The 14397-nt window shown below is 37.2% G+C and overlaps 1 protein-coding gene across 1 annotated transcript in view; it reads left to right on the top strand.

Moving 5' to 3' along the window:
• Positions 1 to 2455: 2455 nt before the first annotated feature.
• Positions 2456 to 14397, top strand: part of Cc2d2a (Coiled-coil and C2 domain containing 2A) — a 422612-nt gene continuing 410670 nt past the window's right edge. Inside the window, exon 1 of the mRNA XM_090380928.1 lies at positions 2456 to 2465. The gene's annotated coding sequence lies outside the window, so the exon portion shown is untranslated. The remainder of the gene's footprint in view (positions 2466 to 14397) is intronic.

Raw genomic sequence — 14397 nt, 5'->3', positions numbered from 1 at the left:
AGTAACCCCAGATCAACGTATCAACTCTGTGGTACTACGCTGACAGTGGTAGAGAATGAAAAGGACCTGGGGGTAATTGTGCAGGCAGATATGAAGTTCTCTGAGCAGTGCAGACGAGCTGCAAGAGTAGCTCATGGTGTCTTGTCAATGATATACAGGAATTTTTCAAGCAGGGACAGGGATGTGATTATTCCCTTGTATAAGGCATTGGTCAGGCCACACCTTGAGTACTGTATACAGGTCTGGAGGCCTCATTTCAGGAAGGATGTAGAGCTGCTGGAACCAGTACAGAGAAGGGCAACAAGATTGGTGAATGGAACAAAGGGTTGCTCTTAAGAAGAAAGGCTTAAGTTTTGCAAATTACAGAGCCTGGAGACTAGGCATCGGCGAGGTGATCTGATAGAGGTGTATAAGGCTTTGAATGGCTTGAGCATGCTCAATGCCGATGGGATTCTTCCTCTTGCTCAGAATAATCACCTGAGAGGGCATAAATTCAAATTGAGGAAGGACGGATGTCGGATAGATGTGCGGAAATTTGCCTTTAGCCAGCGGGCAGTTGGTTTGTGGAATAGACTCCCATCGCTTGTTGTTGAAGTTGATAGCCTAAATTAATTGAAGGCTCAGCTGGACGGGTAGTTTGAACGAACGAAGGGGTGAAATGGGAGTAGTGGTTGTTTTTTTTTTTTTTTTTTTGGCTGATGCTGAATAAGCTTGCTTTCTTGCATCATATGCCTCTGCTAATGCTAATGCATAGGGAAAACTGCTGTACAAATTGGAGAGGTATGGCATTAAGGATAAGTTGCTACAATGGACAAAGGGGTGGTTGAGTGGGAGACGACATAGAGTGGTAATCAATGGCCACTGCTTTTTGTGGACAAATGTTCTTAATGGAGTTGCCCAGGGTTCGGTGTTGGGCCCATTGTTGTTTTGTATATTTATCAATGATATTGATGAAGGTGTATCATGTTTAACGTCTAAGTTTGCAGGTCATACAAAGGCGGGCAGGATTGTTAACGATAGTAAAGACAGTATGCTACTCCAACTGGATCTAGACAAGTTGGGGCAAATGGGCTGAGAAGTGGCAACTGAAGTTTAACATTGACAAATGCAAAGTACTACCTATGGGTAGCAATAACTGAAGAAAAACCTACCAACTGTGTAGTAGTACACTCAGGGAAGTGGAAAGTGAAAAAGACCTGGGGGTAATTGTGCAGTAAAATATGAAGTTCGCTGGACAGTGCAGACGGGCTGCCATGGCAGATCATGGAGTCTTGTAAATTATATATAGGAATTTTGCTAGCAGGGACAGAGATGTGATTATCCCGTTATACAAGGCAATGGTCAGGCCACACCTAAAGTACTGTGTACAGGTCTAGAGGCCTCATTTTAGGAAGGATGTAGAGTTGCTAGAACGAGTACAAAGAAGGGCAACAAGATTGGTGAGGGGAACAAAGGGGTGTTCTTACGAAGAAAGGCTTAAGTGCTGCAAATTGCACTGCCTGGATAGTAGGCACATGAGAGGTGATCTGACGGAGGTGTGTAAGGCCCTGAATGGGTTGAGCAAGCTGAATGCTGATGGGATTCTTCCTCTTCCACAGACTAAGAACCTGAGGGGACTTAGTTTCAAATTGAGGAAAGATAGCTGTAGAATAGATGTGCGGAATGATATTGACTAGCCAGCGGGTAGTTGATTGGTGGAACAGACTTCCATCTTTTGTTGTGGAAACTAATACCCTAAATAAATTTAAGGCTGAACTGAAGAGGCTATAGGCATTTGGGACGAATGGAGGGGTGAAATGGAAGGTTTTTTTTTTTTTTTTTGCTGATTCTGCCCAAGCTCGCTTTCTTGAATCGTATGCTTGTGCTAATGCTAACGCCAAATTTTTATTTTAATCTTGGTAATGGCTAGAAGAAAACCTTGGTAATGGCTAGAAGAAAACCTGGAAGACAAAGGCGGAGATGGATAGATGAAATTCATGAGTTTTTGAGTAGTAAATGGATGGCCAGTGCTCAAAACAGAAGGAACTGGAAAGTTGCTGGAGAGGCCTTCATCTTGCAGTGGATTGAAAATGGCTGATGATGATGATGATGATGATGATGATGATGAAGATTTATATGTTTAATGGAAAACAACATTTAGGAATGAATTTTTATGCTATTCATCCTAAATTTGGAATAAATTGAGATTGTAACTAGTGGATGTATCCATATTCTAGCAGTTCACTAACTCCAGTTTTATGAAAATATTTTATGATTTGCATTTCGGTTTAAGTCAAGGGTGGCGCGGTAGTGCTCAATGTTTGCACACTTTGTTAGTGTGGTATTGAATGTGATGTGTTGGTAATGGTGCTTTGAGAAGTTGAACTGTATTTATTTCTCCATGTTTTTTTTTTTTTTTTGTTGCACTTTATTATTTGGATAAATGGGTTTTAATTGATTGAAAAGCGATGAAAATGTTCTGCCCCGTAATTGCACCATTTCTAGTATTTTATATGATGAAATTTACAAATTGTTGCTTTACTTGAATTTGAAAGCACTGCATTCTAATATTGCTGTTCTTGCAAATTAGTATTAAGTAATTTCAAAATAAAATAAAAATTTTATTTTGAAATTACTATTTTTTGTAATGATAAAATTTTTTGAAATATAATTTGTATTATCTTCCACCATGTTTATATCGCCCAGTATGCTTTGGCATATACTGTTTTCATTCGCTTCATGATGCCTGTAGGATGCAGGAGGTTGCAGTATGAAATTATTTTATGATTGTGATACATTTCATTTGAAAATAAATTACTTTTTAAATTGTGGTTATACGGAATGCTGGAAGGAGGTCATCATTCCAGAATACCGAGACATGAAAGTAGGCTGTATTCTTAGTTTTCACTAAGTGCACTTTTATTGCCAGTGATGCTAGTGGTATGTTTGGTGCTTAAGCTCAAGCATTCGAAGTGCACCTTTTGTGTTCCATTAATACAATAAAATACGACATCAGCATGTATAGGCTGTGTGTGATTTTGTAACTCTATATCTACACCTTCATTATTACGACAAAACAATATACAAGCTGTTCCAGTGCCTCCGTAGCCAGGTGGGCAGGAGCAGCACACACTTCTTGATTATACCGGGGTTCGAGCCCGTGGCCATCAAATACAGAGGATGTGGAAAGGTCAGGGAATGACCACTGCATATCCCCGGAGCAATATGGCCTTAGTTGCTAATACTCCTAAAAACTAAACAACAAGCTGTTCCTACCCCAAACTGACAACTCCATATCTGTGCCATACACGTATATTTTACTTTGCATGCACCAGACATAACCAACCATTTGTGTGGACTATGCAAGTGCTGTTACTTAAAAGAAAAATCAGTCATAACATTCTAGTCACAGTCTTTGTGATAAATAAATGATGAACTCAGTTATTCTGAGTTTTCTTTAACTTTGTTCTGCTGTGATTTTGGATTGATTTACCATTTTTTGTTCCAAAGTATCACTGTTTGAAATATTTTTGCAGTGCAGGGAAACATTCTGTAGAGGTTCTGGTCAGTCTCTATACGAGCTGTAATGTGTATATGACAACAGTTAAAACTGAAATCATTGATTATCTCCATTACTACTCAAGTTTGGTGACCAGGAGTATTATCATGCAGGAAGAGGGTACTTCTGAAAGTTTTCCCACATTATGCCTTTAGTTGCTCTAGAAATTTTAGTAGCAAAGTAGAATAAATTCACCTGTAATGTTAACCTCTTTTAAAGGTTAACTGATTGATTGTCTTCCTTGTCTTAAAGAATTGATGCTGTCACCTTGATTAGTATTAGTAATGACATATGATCTGAGAAAGCAAGCTTATAAAGCATCAGGTAAAAATAAAATAAATTTTTTTTTTCTTTTTATGTACATGAAAGGTATCAAACCTATAGTACTTAGTACTATAGGTTGGATACCTTTTTGATACCTGGAAACTTTGCTCTGAACACTAAACATAAGTTTCACCAGTTCAAGCCTCCAATAAGCAAAGTGGTGGTATTGCACCAGTTAACGAGAGTCATCTACCACCTAGTATTAGTACTAGTTAGTAGTATTATATTATAGTATTATATTATTAGTGTTATTTTATATTAATATTAGCAATGGTACTAGTAGTACCAAGCATGTGTTGAAAGAGATACGGTACAAAATACCCTCCTTTCCTCCTATTCAAAAATTAGCCATCAAAAATGAAACTATATATTATAATAATAATAATTATAATAACCAGGATCAAGTAATCAAGTAATCAGCACCAAGGACCCTGGGTAACATGACGTGCATAGACGATGCCACCTCGTCCTAGAAACAGTCCAGCACATCACCATGATGATGCAGGGTGATCATCCAGATGAAGTACACTCACAGACACAACCAGGTGGCCAAGATCAGAGGCTAGTACAAAAATACCAACTGATCTAAGAAAGTTTACTGTATTACAGATATGAGCCACATGATGTACTAGAGGTCTCTGCTCAGAGACTATACTGGAACCATGCCATCATTGGCATTAGTACAGGCATACGATGCAAGAAAGCAAGCTTAAAACAAAAAAAAAAAAAAAAAGCAACCTCCCATTTCATCCCTCCACTTGTTCCAAATACCTGTCCAGCTTAGCCTTAAATTTATTTAGGCTATCAATTTCCACAACAAAAGATCGAAGTGTGTTCCAAAAATCAACTACCCGCTGGCTAAAGGCAAATTTCTGCTCATCTATTCTACAACTGTCTTTCCTCAGTTTGCATCTGCCCCCTCAGGTTCTTAATCTAAGCAAGAGGAAGAATCCCATCAGCATTCAGCTTGCTCAACCCATTGAAGGCCTTATACACCTCAATCAGATCACCTCGCAGGTGCCTACTCTCCAGTCTCTGCAATTTGCAGAACAAGCCTTTCTTCGTAAGAGCACTCCTTTGTTCCCCTCACCAATCTTGTTGCCCTTCTTTGTACTCGTTCTAGCAACTCTACATCCTTCCTAAAATGGGGCGTCCAGACCTGTACACAGTACTCTAAGTGTGGCCTGACCATTGCCTTGTATAACAGGATAATCACATCTCTGTCCCTGCTAGCAAAATTCCTATATATCATTGACAAGACTCCATGACCTGCGCTGGCAGCCCATCTGCACTGCTCAATGAACTTCATATTTCACTGCACAATTACCCCCAGGTCTTTTTCACTTTCCACTCCCCTGAGAGAACTACCACATAGTTGGTAGGTTTCTCTTCAGTTATTGCTACCCATATGCAGTATTTTGCATTTGTCAATGTTAAACTTCAGTTGCCACTTCTCAGCCCATTTGCCCCAACTTGTCTAGATCCAGTTGGAGTAGCATACTGTCTTTAACAACCCTGCCAACCTTTGTATCATCTGCAGACTTGGACATTAAACCTGATATACCTTCATCCATATCATTGATAAATATACAAAACAACAATGGGCCCAACACCGAACCCTGGGCAACTCCACTAAGAACATTTGTTCACAAAAAGCAGTGGCCATTGATTACCACTCTGGCATCTCCCACTCAACCACCCCTTTGTCCATTGTAGCAACTTATCCTTAATGCCATACCTCTCCAATTTGTACAGCTGTTTTCCCTATGCAACAGTATCAAAAGCTTTCCTGAAATCCAAGTGCATGATATCAAAATTATTTTTGGAATTCAGTTGCTTTGTGACCACATCATGGCATCCAATCAAATTGGTCAGACAAGAACTCCCTTTAACAAACCCATGCTGTGTCTTAACTATTATTGCAGTCTTGTCTAGATGATCCTGCAATGGTTCTTTAACCAGTGATTCTATTATTTTCCCAGAACACAAGTTAAACTAATAGATTATAGTTACTTGTGGACCTGTTAATAATGGAAAAGACAATTCTGCACAGCAGACCAGACATAACCCTCATTGTCAAGAAGGCAATGGCTATCTACCTGATTGATATTGCAGTGCCCAACAACCACCAGATCATTACTTGTTCCATATGTGGCATATGGAACAAGTAATGATCATTGTGTCAACCACCGGCATAGTGCCAAAGAGCCTCCATAAGAACCTAGCAACAATAAGCCTCCCAGAGAACAGTTACATGGAACAACCTCAGGGGCTCACATCTGCTGAGTATGAGCTTGGCACACCCAGGGTCCTGAGCTGGATATCATCATTTTTCTCTTTCTTGGTGACTCCTTTACTTCTGACTTTCTTTCTCTCTCTCTCTCTTAGGGTAATTCGGGGAATTTTTTTTTTTGGCTGGTGCAGCATAAGCCTCAGGCTTCCTTGTACCATATGGCTAATAATAATAATAATAAATAATAATAACTCCAGAAAGCCACCTGTAGTAATCAGACTCAACCAGCACCCATCATGCTCACAGACAGAAAAATATTTTATGTTATTAATTTGATTAATATTTATTAATAAATTTATTTTCTTATTAATAAAATAATAATAAATAAATAAAAATAATATATATATATTTCAACATAGTTTATTTGGATTTTAAAAGGCATTTAACTCAGCCCCCCATGAAAGGTTACTATATAAGTAACTTCTCATGGGGGACTGACTGACCTCTCATGGTACTGAGTTAAGTTGAAAAATATTGGCACTGTAAAGATTCTAACATGGATTGCAGGATGCTTGTAGGGCAGAAGGCAGAGGATTGTGATTATTAGATATTCTACTGATTAGTGTAACGTCAGAAGAGGGGGTCCCCCAGCGAATCAGCTATCATGTAACTAATACTAATCGTAAAAGCAATTTTACTATAAGCATAATAACTCTACTGAAATTCACCTGTGACTTCAAATATGCGACTTCTGCAGAGGGTTTATCCCAATCATATTGAATTCCCAATTCAACTTTTACACCTTTGTCCACCAATGTTTCTAACAATTAGTTTAATCCTTCTTTAAATTTATTCAAATTACCTACTTCTATAACACTAGATGGAAGTTTGTTCCAACAGTCAGTTACTTTATAAATCAGTTACAAGTCAGTTACAATATAAATTTTTATCTCCTTACATGTCCAAGAAAGTAAGGATGTCAGCAATATTTTGTTTGTTCAGTCTCCATCTAAAGCTTTAAAAACTTCAATCATTCTTTATGCAGGTGCCTAGTTTCTCCTACTTTCATTAGTGTCCTTAACAACCCTGCCAACCTTCGTATCGTCTGCAAACTTGGACATTAAGCCTGATATACCATCATCAATATCATTTATAAATACAGAAAACAACAATGGACCCAACACTGAACCCTGAGGGACTCAACTAATCGCATTAGTCCACAAAGAGCAGTGTCCACTGATTACCACTCTCTGTCTTCTCCCACTGAACCATCCCAAGTTATTCATATCAGCAATTTGTCTCCACACTGCTCCAATTTGTGCAACAGTCTTCCATGTGCAACAGTATCAAAAGCCTTTCTAAGATCCAAATATATGATATCAAAATTATTCCCTGCATCCAGTTCCTTTGTAACCACATCATAGTATCTATCAAATTGGTCAGACAAGACTTCCCCTTAACAAAACCATGCTGTGTCCGAGCTATAACTGAAGTCTTGTCTAGATGATCCTGCAGTGCTTTAACCAGTGCCTCCATTAATTTCCCTGGAACAGAAGTTAATCTACCAGGTCTATAATTACTTGTGTCGCCCTTTAATCCTCCTTTGTGGATCGGGGTCACATTTGCACATCTCCAGTCCATGGTTACCTCCCCTGAGTCCAGGGAAGCTCTCATAATTATGGCTAAGGGTTTGCTTACTTCCTTTGCCGCCTCCTTTAATATAACTGGATAGATTCCATCCACCCCAGGTGCCTTTCTTTTGTTTATCTTCAACAATTTCTCCTCCACTTTACTCTCAGTTATTACAAAATCATCTAGCTCACTGCCAGAGTTCACCCCTAGCATTCCCCTCCCTGAGTAAATAACTCCTCGTGTGAATGTAGATGCAAAATACTCATTTAGTTTGTTAGCCACCTGAGCAGGATCATCAACTGTTCAACCATCAACTGTGGACCAATCTGATTCATCCCTTTCCTTCCAGAGTTTACATAGGTAAAGAACTCTTTGCTGTTTTTCTTTGCATCCTTTGCCAATGATTTCTCATAATCTGCCTTTGTCTGCCTAATCTTCTTTGTGACTTAGTTACAGACCAGCTTTTATCTATCATAGGCTTCCATGTCGCCTATTAATTAATATGTATCCCATGCATTTTTCTTGTGCCACATGTCTCATTAGTTCATCTGACATCCATTTATTCCTAACCCTTGAACAATATTTCTTAGTTGATATGTAAAACCTAATAACTTCCAAGATTAATTCTTTGAATGCCTCCCATTTTCAATTTGCTGTTGGTAACATCATGAGTTGGTCCCACCATATAGAATTTAAATACTGGCTCAGACTACAGTAGTCGCCTTTACGAAAGCAAAAACCCTTCCCTTTACTCCTGATGGTAGTTACCTCATTGAGTAAATCCAACTTCAACACTGTGATCACTGCCACCTAGTGGTTCCTTTATCTGCCTATTCCTAATCCATGAAGAATCACTACTGATAATCAGATCAAGAGTATTACTCCCTCTATTTGCCTCCCGAACATGCTGATGTAGAAAACAATCATCCAATAAATCCACAAAAGCCTTGCTAGTGTGTGAGTGACCAACCCACAATTTCCAGTCAATATCTGGGAAATTAAAATCCACCATTATAAGACTCTCTAATTTACTGGTCCACTCTATTTCCCTGTACAGTTTTTTTTATTATACTCATCAGAGTCATTAGGCCTATAGCACACTCCTACTCTCAAATTTGATCTTCTAGTGCTTATGTCACACCAAACCGACTTGACATTGCACTCTCAAGCAATGTCAACTGGCTGCACATCCTTGGATTTTGTGTGTTTCTTATCTAATAGCATAACCCCTCCTTCCTTCCTATCCTGTCTATCCTGCCTGTACACATTGTACTCCCCAAATTCCAATTCTGCATTTCTTATATCTGTGTGACACCACGTCTCTGATATCCCAACAATATCTGATATCACCTCAAATTCATGAAATTTATTTACCAAACTTCTAATATTGGTGTATACGCAAGTATACATGCACCTGTTCCTATTCTTAGCTACCCTAACACAACCCATGTGTTTACTTGTACTGCAATGACTTCTAACACTAGTACTGCAATCCCACCTAACACTGCCTCAATAGCTTCAGCAAATATTCTTGCACCCTTTCTATTTAAGTGTATTCCATCCCTGTAGAAGCAATCTCTCCTTTTAGCAAGTACAGACCAGGCTGAAAAAAATTCTATCCCTTGAGCCTTGCACAATCTTTACAGGGTTGAATTGATCGACAAGGCTCTCATATATACTCCTCCCTATCATCTGCAAACTTGACATTAAGTCTGATATATACCATCATCAATATCAATAGCATTGATTACTATCAACCATTCTGCTATGCTTTGTATCATTAGTAAACTTTGACTTTAGGATTAATCTTTTAAAGTATAAGTTGATTAAGTTAATATGCCTTTGTAAATTTATAAGCTAAGTTAAATGCTTTGTCTACATTGTTAATAAATGTTGAAAACAGTATGGGGCCAAGCACTGAAATCTGAGGGATTCCATTAATAACATTAGTTCAAGATGAGAAGTACTCATTAATGGCCACTCTTCTGTCACTGCATCTCTTTATTCAGTAATAACCTGCCCCTAATGCCACACAGTTGAAATCTAACCAGCAGTCTTTCGTGTAGAACAGTATCAAAATCTTTACTGAGGTCTAAGTATAGGATATCGAAATTATTCCTTGCACCCAGTTCCTTTGTTACTGCATCATAGCAGTTAAACACCAGACTGGTGAGGTCAAGATCTCCCTTTAACAAATCCGTGCTGTAATTGCCGTATAACTACAATTCTGTCAAGATGACTACTTTGCTTCTTTAATCATTAATTCCATTATTAATTTCTCTTCCACTTTATCACAAAATCATTTAGATCCTAGTTAGAACTTGATATATTTCTGGTATTCTTTCTCTCCATTTTTTTAGCAATTGAATGTAGATGCAAAATATTTATTCAGTTTTGAATAAATATATGCAACCTGAACCGAATCGTCAACAGACAGATTACTGATATCCAGCGAACCAAAGTGGTTCATCCCTATTCTTATAGTGTTAACATAACTTTTCTGCTTTTATAAGTAGGCTTGTATGTATTAATAGTGTCATGTGTACATTTTATAATTATAATTTTTATTTTGAAATGGAATTAATCAAAGCTTATAAAAAAAAAACACATTTTGAAAGTTTCAATAAAAAAAAAAATTTCAATAATAGTTAGTAGGTATTAGGTAGCAATCCATTAGTAAAAGGTCATGCATTGGTACACCATGCAAGAATTCAAAATAAACCAAAAATTTTTTTCGGAAATAAAATTGAAAGTTTTTCATCTGTCAAATTTAGCTAGATCAGTTTTAGTTCTAGTTGTGGGGCTGTGTATACACTGAGCCTTCCATTACCAGGCTAAGTGTATAGGAGTAATTGAATTGTAAAGTGCAATTATACTTTGTAAATGGAGTCTAGTTACAATGAGAGCAGTCAGTATTATTAAAAGATTAGCTTTAAATGTAGAAAATTGTAGATATGCTTAATATTTATTTATTATTTTTTTTATTTTATTTTATTTTTGAGATTGCATGCATTCAGTGAAGGTCTGTTGGGTCTCAGCAGAGACAGTAATTTATGCTTTGGATGAACTAATAGCTGCTAAAAGAAGGCAGTAAGAGTCATAATTTTGTAGTAGAAGTTGTGGCTTCTACTGTTGACCTGGACAGTCTGGTAATTGAGCTTGCTGTCTAGTAAACAAATTGAGAAACAAACACTGGACATGCAAATTTCCAGAATTTTGTTATTAAGTTTTCAGAGTATTATAATTTTATAAGTATGTTGATTATAGTTATGTTCAATTCTGATTACTAATTCCTTGAGTTTTAATAAATTTTGAAATCGTTGTTGCTTTAAGAAGAACTGTGTTCTTTAAACCTTGATTACTCTTACATAGCCAGAATAATGAAGTTTTAACAGTTCCAGTGAAATTTCATTTTTTTTTTAATAGATGGACATAATAGTTTGTGGACTGAAGTTGTACAAGTAACTACTTTATTATTATTGGCAGTGAAATATGATGCAAGAAAGTAAGCTTATGAAGTATCAGCCACAGATTTCCATCTTTTGTTGTGGAAGTTGATAGCCTAAATAAATTTAAGACTCAGCTGGACAGGCATTTGGAAATGGTGAAATGGGAGGTTTTTTTGTTTTTTATTTTGGCTGATGCTGCATAAGCTTGCTTTCTTGCATCGTATGCCTCTGCTAATGCTAATGCTATCCATCCCCTACAATAATTTGTCTGGTTCTTCCTTGAATTTATTTAAACTACCCACTTCCACAACAACAAAAAAAAAATCATTCTTCTCTTCTTGGTGATTCCCTTCGACTTTTGACTCTCTCTCTCTCAGGGTGACTCGGGAAATTTTTTTTTTTTTTGGTTGGTGCAGCATAAGCCTCAGGCTTCCTTGTACCATGTAGCTAATGATGATGATAATAATAATAATAATAATAATAAATGGAAGTTTGTTCCAAAAATCAACCACCTGCTGACTGAAGGCAAACCTCCACACACCTATCCTGCAACCAGCCTTCCTCAGTTTGAATTTGTCCTCTCATGTGTGTGTAGTCTAGGGCTTAAAATCCCGGGATCTCGAATACTGGGATCCTGGTTTTTTTTTCCGTTATTGATACAAAAAAAACCTGTTTTTCGGTACTAATTAAAAAAAAATAATTGTTATAATTTAATCGCATAAAGATTATAATATTAACCTTTATGTGATTATGACGTCATTATCTCTACTAGCAAATGTTCGATAAATCATCGATAGGACACCATGCAACATTGCACACTGTCCACAATTCTCGGACAACTTCATGTCTGACCGTATTGTAACTCCCAAGTCCCGTTCCTCCACTACTGACTTTAGTTCAACTCCACCAAGTGTATAAGTTATTTTGAAGTTGCTGTTCCCCAGGTGTAAGACCTTGCATCTTGCTGAATTAAAGCATAGCTGCCACTTATCTGACCATCCCGGAAGTCTATCTAGGTCACTCTGAAGAAGCTCTGCTTGGCAGCATTCATTAACTACTCTACTGATCTTTACATCATCTGCAAGTTTAGACTTCACGCCCTCCATCCCTTCATAGATGTCATTTAAGATGATCAAAAACAACAGTGGTCCCAATACTGATCCTTTGGGAACCCCACTACTTACATTAACCCAATCTGAGGAATAACCATTTATCATAACCCTCTGCCTGGTGCCCTCAAGCCATCGTGCTATCCATCTAAGGATTTTCCCTATGATTCCAGCCTGCTCCAACTTATAAAGTAACGACTCATGTGGGACTGAGTCAAATGCTTTGCTGAAATCCAAATAAACAATGTTGAAATTATTCCCTAAATCCAGCTCACGAGTGACCTTTCAAAATGGCTAACCATATTTGTTAAACATGGTTTTCCCTTTACAAAACCAGTCTGTGTATCCTACAGAATTCCACTTCCAGCTAAATGATCCTGAATTCCACCCTTGATCATTGCCTCCATGATTTTCCCTACTACTGAAGTTAGACTGGCCGGTTGGTAATTTCCCATTACACTCCTAGAATTGCCTTTATGTTCCATTTTACACCAATCTAACAGAATCTGTCCTGTCCAGTGATGCTCTCATAACTAGCCTTAATGGTTCAATGCACTCACTTGCCGCCTCCTTTAAGATTATAGGGTATATGCCATCAACCACAGGAGCCTTACTTGCCTGTAAGCATGAAAGTTTTCATTAAATAATCATTTGAAATTTCAACATCATTAAATAATCATTTGAAATTTCAACATCATTAAATAATCATTTGAAATTTCAACATCATTAAATAATCATTTGAAATTTCAACATCATTAATTACATTTTTTTCAACTTCACTTCCGTAATATTTCATTGACACAAAGGGTTTTTTTTTTATGTAAATATCGATGCGTCTGTTTAGTTCATCTGCAACTTCAGCTATGTTATTTAATACAAACCCACGTCCATTACATAAGGGTCCAATCTGATTTGTCCTTCTGTTCTTTGCATTTATATATGTGAAGAATTCCTTAACTGCACTCTTTGCTCTCTTCTTTATTCCTTATCCCCACTCTTTGCTCTCTCCCAGACTCAGTAAAGATACCATAGTGAAAATTATACTTTGCTTAATAAAACTTCTTTCTCCTTCAAAAAATGATGAACATAATTCAACAATGGAAGACCAACAGGGAACAGAACATCGGTGTTCCGCAAATTCTTTCCAAAATAGGAAATTGCCTGACTCCAATGAGATTTTAAAAGATGAACTTGAGTCGGAAATTAATGAAATACTTTTAATTATTTTTGCTAAAAAAAGTTCAAAGCCTAGAAAATATTGACTGAGATTGTCTTCGATTATCTCAGTATAATAGTACCAGAATAGAATCCGAAAGGGCGATTTCTGCCACTAATCAAATACTCTATATACCAAAATTAGATCCATTTTAAATGATCATACTAGTATTGATTGCTTATGTTTCTTAAGAGCTCACTTTATTTGGACAGGTAGTGTGGATGCTTAAACATAACTAAACTTTGCAGAAACAATATGTATTTTTTTGTTTTTAGAATAACTGTATTTTAATGATTTTTTTTCAGAATATTTATTATTGCAATAAAAGTTTATTTAAAACATGAATTCAAGTAATCAGAGTATTTGTTTTTTTCCTTATTTTATTGCACCTAATTGTCATCAAAATTTATTGAGAAAAACGTTTGTTTTTGGAATACCAATATTAATACCAGTATCCCGGTTTCATAAATTAAAAATACCAAAATATCGGTATTAAGATTTTGACCGGTATTGTAAGCCCTAGTATAGTCTGAGAAAGAGGAAGAATGAGAGCAGCATTGAGCATGCTCAATTCATTCAAAGCCTTAAACACCTCAATCAGATTACCTTGCAGATGCCTAGTTCCAGATGCTGCAATTTGCAGAACTGAAGCTTTGCTAAGACTACCCTTTCATTCCCTTCACCAATCTCATTGCCCTTCTCCGCATCTGTTCCAGCCAATCTACATCCTTCCTAAAATGAGGCCTACAGACCTATCTGTAGTACTCAAGATGTGGCCTAACCATTGCCTTGTACCACCTCCTTAGCCTTGCTAGAAAAGTTCTTGTATATCATTGACAAAACAGTGAGCTGTCCTGGCAGCCTGCCTGCACTGCTCAGAGAACTTTATATCTGAC

This window comes from Mastigoproctus giganteus, chromosome 9, assembly GCF_048544385.1.
Source record: "Mastigoproctus giganteus isolate SK-2022 chromosome 9, ASM4854438v1, whole genome shotgun sequence".
Classification (NCBI taxonomy): Eukaryota; Metazoa; Arthropoda; class Arachnida; order Uropygi; family Thelyphonidae; genus Mastigoproctus; species Mastigoproctus giganteus.
The sequence above is the reverse complement of the archived record's forward strand: the minus strand, read 5'-3'. Positions and strand labels throughout refer to the sequence as shown.